Genomic DNA, 7,229 nt, shown 5'->3' with positions numbered 1-7,229 from the left:
TTTTATTATTTCCCCCACCGGTTCTATTTCTTCATCCGGTTCCGATTCTTCTTCCGGTTCCGATTCTTCTTCCGGTTCCGACTCTTCTTCCGGTTCCTCTTCGGGAACTTGTGAATCAGTCCACAAATCATTCCAATTTACATTTGACTCTTCATTATTATTAGGTGAGTCAATGGGACTTGTTCTAGAGGTAGACATCTATCACATAATATCAAACACGTTAAGAGATTAATATATCACATAATATTCATATGTTAAAAATATATAGTTTCCAACAAAAATGTTAAGCAATCATTTTTAAAGAAAACACGGTCGAAGTCCAGACTCACTAATGCATCCTAACAAACTCGATAAGACACACTAATGCAAATTTTCTGGTTCTCTAAGACCAACGCTCGGATACCAACTGAAATATCCCGTTCTTATTGATTAAAAACGTTCCATATTAATTGATTTCGTTGCGAGGTTTTGACCTCTATATGAGACGTTTTTCAAAGACTGCATTCATTTTTAAAACAAACCATAACCTTTATTTCATAAATAAAGGTTTAAAAAGCTTTACGTAGATTATCAAATAATGATAATCTAAAATATCCTGTTTACACACGACCATTACATAATGGTTTACAATACAAATATGTTACATCGAAATCAGTTTCTTGAATGCAGTTTTTACACAATATCATACAAACATGGACTCCAAATCTTGTCCTTATTTTAGTATGCAACAGCGGAAGCTCTTAGTATTCACCTGAGAATAAACATGCTTTAAACGTCAACAAAAATGTTGGTGAGTTATAGGTTTAACCTATATATATCAAATCGTAACAATAGACCACAAGATTTCATATTTCAATACACATCCCATACATAGAGATAAAAATCATTCATATGGTGAACACCTGGTAACCGACAATAACAAGATGCATATATAAGAATATCCCCATCATTCCGGGACACCCTTCGGATATGATATAAATTTCGAAGTACTAAAGCATCCGGTACTTTGGATGGGGTTTGTTAGGCCCAATAGATCTATCTTTAGGATTCGCGTCAATTAGGGTGTCTGTTCCCTAATTCTTAGATTACCAGACTTAATAAAAAGGGGCATATTCGATTTCGATAATTCAACCATAGAATGTAGTTTCACGTACTTGTGTCTATTTTGTAAATCATTTATAAAACCTGCATGTATTCTCATCCCAAAAATATTAGATTTTAAAAGTGGGACTATAACTCACTTTCACAGATTTTTACTTCGTCGGGAAGTAAGACTTGGCCACTGTTGATTCACGAACCTATAACAATATATACATATATATTAAAGTATGTTCAAAATATATTTACAACACTTTTAATATATTTTGATGTTTTAAGTTTATTAAGTCAGCTGTCCTCGTTAGTAACCTATAACTAGTTGTCCACAGTTAGATGTACAGAAATAAATCGATAAATATTATCTTGAATCAATCCACGACCCAGTGTATACGTATCTCAGTATTGATCACAACTCAAACTATATATATTTTGGAATCAACCTCAACCCTGTATAGCTAACTCCAACATTCACATATAGAGTGTCTATGGTTGTTCCGAAATATATATAGATGTGTCGACATGATAGGTCGAAACATTGTATACGTGTCTATGGTATCTCAAGATTACATAATATACAATACAAGTTGATTAAGTTATGGTTGGAATAGATTTGTTACCAATTTTCACGTAGCTAAAATGAGAAAAATTATCCAATCTTGTTTTACCCATAACTTCTTCATTTTAAATCCGTTTTGAGTGAATCAAATTGCTATGGTTTCATATTGAACTCTATTTTATGAATCTAAACAGAAAAAGTATAGGTTTATAGTCGGAAAAATAAGTTACAAGTCGTTTTTGTAAAGGTAGTCATTTCAGTCGAAAGAACGACGTCTAGATGACCATTTTAGAAAACATACTTCCACTTTGAGTTTAACCATAATTTTTGGATATAGTTTCATGTTCATAATAAAAATCATTTTCTCAGAATAACAACTTTTAAATCAAAGTTTATCATAGTTTTTAATTAACTAACCCAAAACAGCCCGCGGTGTTACTACGACGGCGTAAATCCAGTTTTACGGTGTTTTTCGTGTTTCCAGGTTTTAAATCATTAAGTTAGCATATCATATAGATATAGAACATGTGTTTAGTTGATTTTAAAAGTCAAGTTAGAAGGATTAACTTTTGTTTGCGAACAAGTTTAGAATTAACTAAACTATGTTCTAGTGATTACAAGTTTAAACCTTCGAATAAGATAGCTTTATATGTATGAATCGAATGATGTTATGAACATCATTACTACCTTAATTTCCTTGGATAAGCCTACTGGAAAAGAGAAAAATGGATCTAGCTTCAATGGATCCTTGGATGGCTCGAAGTTCTTGAAGCAGAATCATGACACGAAAACAAGTTCAAGTAAGATCATCACTTGAAATAAGATTGTTATAGTTATAGAAATTGAACCAAAGTTTGAATATGATTATTACCTTGTATTAGAATGATAACCTACTGTAAGAAACAAATATTTCTTGAGGTTGGATGATCACCTTACAAGATTGGAAGTGAGCTAGCAAACTTGAAAGTATTCTTGATTTTATGAAACTAGAACTTTTGGAATTTATGAAGAACACTTAGAACTTGAAGATAGAACTTGAGAGAGATCAATTAGATGAAGAAAATTGAAGAATGAAAGTGTTTGTAGGTGTTTTTGGTCGTTGGTGTATGGATTAGATATAAAGGATATGTAATTTTGTTTTCATGTAAATAAGTCATGAATGATTACTCATATTTTTGTAATTTTATGAGATATTTCATGCTAGTTGCCAAATGATGGTTCCCACATGTGTTAGGTGACTCACATGGGCTGCTAAGAGCTAATCATTGGAGTGTATATACCAATAGTACATACATCTAAAAGCTGTGTATTGTACGAGTACGAATACGGGTGCATACGAGTAGAATTGTTGATGAAACTGAACGAGGATGTAATTGTAAGCATTTTTGTTAAGTAGAAGTATTTTGATAAGTGTATTGAAGTCTTTCAAAAGTGTATAAATACATATTAAAACACTACATGTATATACATTTTAACTGAGTCGTTAAGTCATCGTTAGTCGTTACATGTAAGTGTTGTTTTGAAACCTTTAGGTTAACGATCTTGTTAAATGTTGTTAACCCAATGTTTATAATATCAAATGAGATTTTAAATTATTATATTATCATGATATTATCATGTATGAATATCTCTTAATATGATATATATACATTAAATGTCTTTACAACGATAATCGTTACATATATGTCTCGTTTAAAAATCATTAAGTTAGTAGTCTTGTTTTTACATATGTAGTTCATTGTTAATAAACTTTATGATATGTTTTCTTATCATAGTATCATGTTAACTATATATATATATATCCATATATATGTCATCATATAGTTTTTACAAGTTTTAACGTTCGTGAATCACCGATCAACTTGGGTGGTCAATTGTCTATATGAAACATATTTCAATTAATCAAGTCTTAACAAGTTTGATTGCTTAACATGTTGGAAACATTTAATCATGTAAATATCAATCTCAATTAATATATATAAACATGGAAAAGTTCGGGTCACTACACGGACGAAGTCCATATCGATTATAAACGATTCACAATAGTTGATTACATCGCGAGGTACTTGACCTCTATATGATACATTTTACAAACATTGCATTCGTTTTTGAAAAGACAAACTTTTAATACATTGGAAGTTGACGGCATACATACCATTTCATAATATATCTAAACTATAAATGACTTGATAATAATATTGATGACATCGATGACTCGAATGCAACGTCTTTTGAAATATGTCATGAATGACTCCAATTAATGTCTCTAAAATGAGCAAATGCACAACGGAAGATTTCTTTATACCTGAGAATAAACATGCTTTAAAGTGTCAACGAAAAGGTTGGTGAGTTCATTAGTTTATCATAAATAATCATTTCATCATTTTAATAGACCACAAGATTTCATATTTCCATTTCTCATAAACATACGTCCCATGCATAGAGACAAAAATCATTCATATGGATTGAACACCTGGTAACCGACATTCACAATATGTATATAAGAATATCCCCATCATTCCGGGATCCTCCTTCAGACATGATATAAATTTCGAAGTACTAAAGCATCCGGTACTTTGGATGGGGCTTGTTGGGCCCGATAGATCTATCTTTAGAGTTCGCGTCAATTAGGGTGTCTGTTCCCTAATTCTTAGATTACTAGACTAAATAAAAAGGGGCATATTCGATTTCGATAATTCAACCATATAATGAAGTTTCGATTACTTGTGTCTATTTCGTAAAACATTTATAAAAATTGCGCATGTATTCTCAGGCCAAAAATATAAAGCGTAAAAAGGCAAATAAAACTCACCATACTGTATTTTGTAGTAAAAATACATATGACGACATTGAACAAGTGTAGGGTTGATCTCAGATTCACGAACCTATAACAATTATATTTATATTAACACATATAATTGAAATCGAACGAAGTTTTATATTATTAGTGATATATTTGTTATTTTAGTAAATTATATGTTATATGTATTAAATAGGATTTTATGTAATTAAATGTTATTTGGTAAAGTAATATTAATAAAAATTGTGTTAGTTTATAATAATAATAATAATAATTTTTAATAATAAAAATAATTACAATAATAATAATCATGATAATAATAATATTATTAATTGTAATCAAAATAATGATAATAAAATATTGTTAGTAAAAATATTAATAATGATTGTAAAATATTGATACATATAATAATAATAGTAGTTTTTAATAAAATGATAAGTTTAATAACAACGATAATGAAAATATTAATTTTTAATATAATACATAATAATAATAATATTAATAATAATAATAATATAATAATAGTAAGATAATAATATAAATAAATAAATGATTAGATACGTAACTACCTCAAAGAAGTAACCCTAAAAAAAATGCCCAAATCCGGGTTTGAACCCGCGACGTCCCGCTAACCCGATAATATCCTTAACCATTGCTACGTTTACTATATTCTATTTTAATCCCGAGTTAAAAAACTAAGTAACCCTTTTAACATTATCGTCAATAACCTTTATTATCGTTACACCATTATCATCATATAACCATATCATTATTATTATCATAATTTTATTGTTATCTTTTATCATCAACGTTATTATTTCTTAACAACACCAATACAACCAAATTCTACTCATAATCATAATCTAATCTCGATCAACATTATCAACTCATCAACTTCATCATCAATCTAATTATCCTAATCATCATTCTTATCATGCTATGTAACATCATCCCGTCATTCTATTCGCCATCATAATCATGAACATTTACCATCATATTATTTGTACCATTATCACGACACCCTCTCTATCATTCTCAAATCTATCCTCTCGCATCTGTTGGAAAATCCTCAAGCCAAATTTGCAGCCCGTTAACAGCCCAACTAGGAATTCAACCCAACACTACAATTAGCCTAAATCAAAGTCCACTAATTTAAATGGGCTGTAATAGTTAAATACCTTAGTTAGCCCGTAAAACAATTAAGAAGTCCAAGTTGCCAATCCATTTATTTAAAAAGAGCCCAACTCAAAAATTATATCTACGGCCCATTATCTAAACGAGTTTATGGCCCAATTCAACATCCATAATAGTTTAACGCGGATTTGAGGTTGCTGTATATGGAACTTAGGATTCCAAGAAACACTTCATAGATCCTGACCCCATTCTTGACCCTCTCCCACTCACCTTGTTTTCATCTAATCCCACTTGCATAAATATAATATAGATCATGGCATTACTTTAGTTAATTTGTCCACAACTTCTATATCTTAATATTGTATAATACTGTACGTACCATTAACATTAATATGCTTTTGAAAACAGAAAGAAACGCAGCAGAGTTGAAGTAAATAACCTCAAGATAGAAAGGAAAAATGGCGGTTTGTGAGTTGATTTGATCAATGAATTGCAGCAACGATTTAGCAGGTTTTGATAGTAGTTTGGTGGGTTGCATTTTACATAAAAGAAAAACAATCGAACAGCAAAATTGTAGCAACAGTTTCATCATGGGTCTTCATCATATTCGCTGCATAGTAAATAGAAACACAGGTAGGTGTTCTTTCGGCCAAAACAGAAAATAAGAAGATATTGCAGTTGTATGTTCGATTAAAATGATGATGGTAATTGATAGTGTTCGAATGGTGAAAGGACCCGTTCATATACATTATAAACGATTCACAATAGTTGATTACATCGAGAGGTATTTGACCTCTATATGATACATTTTCAAACATTGAATTAGTTTTTAAAAGACAAACTTTCTTTACAACGAAAGTTGATGGCATGCACATCATTTCATAATACATCCAACTATAATTGGTTTAATAATAATCTTGATGAACTCAATGACTCGAATGCAAAGTCTTTCAAAATATGCCATGAATGACTCCAAGTAATATCCTGAAAATGAGCTAATGCACAGCGGAAGATTTCTTTAATACCTGAGAATAAACATGCTTTAAAGTGTCAACCAAAAGGTTGGTGAGTTCATAGGTTTATCATAACAATCATTTCAATATATTAATAGACCACAAGATTTCCGTTTATAAATATATGTACACTCGCAAGTGTATAAAAGTATTCTATAAGTTGTAGGCACCCGGTAACAAGCCTTAACGTTCATGTTTTACCCTCTGAAGTACACCAGATCAGGTGTGTTTAAAATAACCTCGAAGTACTAAAGCATCCCATAGTCAGGATGGGGTTTGTCAGGCCCAATAGATCTATCTTTAGGATTCGCGCCTACCGTACATAGACAAGTAGTTTAATGTTACCAAGCTAAGGGTATATTTCTGGTTTAAACCCACATAGAATTAGTTTTAGTACTTGTGCCTATTTCGTAAAACATTTATAAAACAGCGCATGTATTCTCAGCACAGAAATATATATAAAAATGGAGCAAATGAAACTCACCATACTGTATTTTATAGTAAAAATACATATAATGTCATTTAACAAGTGCAAGGTTGGCCTCGGATTCACGAACCTATATTAAGTATATATATTTATATGTTGGTCAATATCTGTCTAACAATTTAGGTCAAGTCGTAGTGTATC

This window comes from Rutidosis leptorrhynchoides, chromosome 3 (genome assembly GCF_046630445.1).
Source record: "Rutidosis leptorrhynchoides isolate AG116_Rl617_1_P2 chromosome 3, CSIRO_AGI_Rlap_v1, whole genome shotgun sequence".
NCBI lineage: Eukaryota > Viridiplantae > Streptophyta > Magnoliopsida > Asterales > Asteraceae > Rutidosis > Rutidosis leptorrhynchoides.
Note: the sequence above shows the minus strand (reverse complement) of the source record.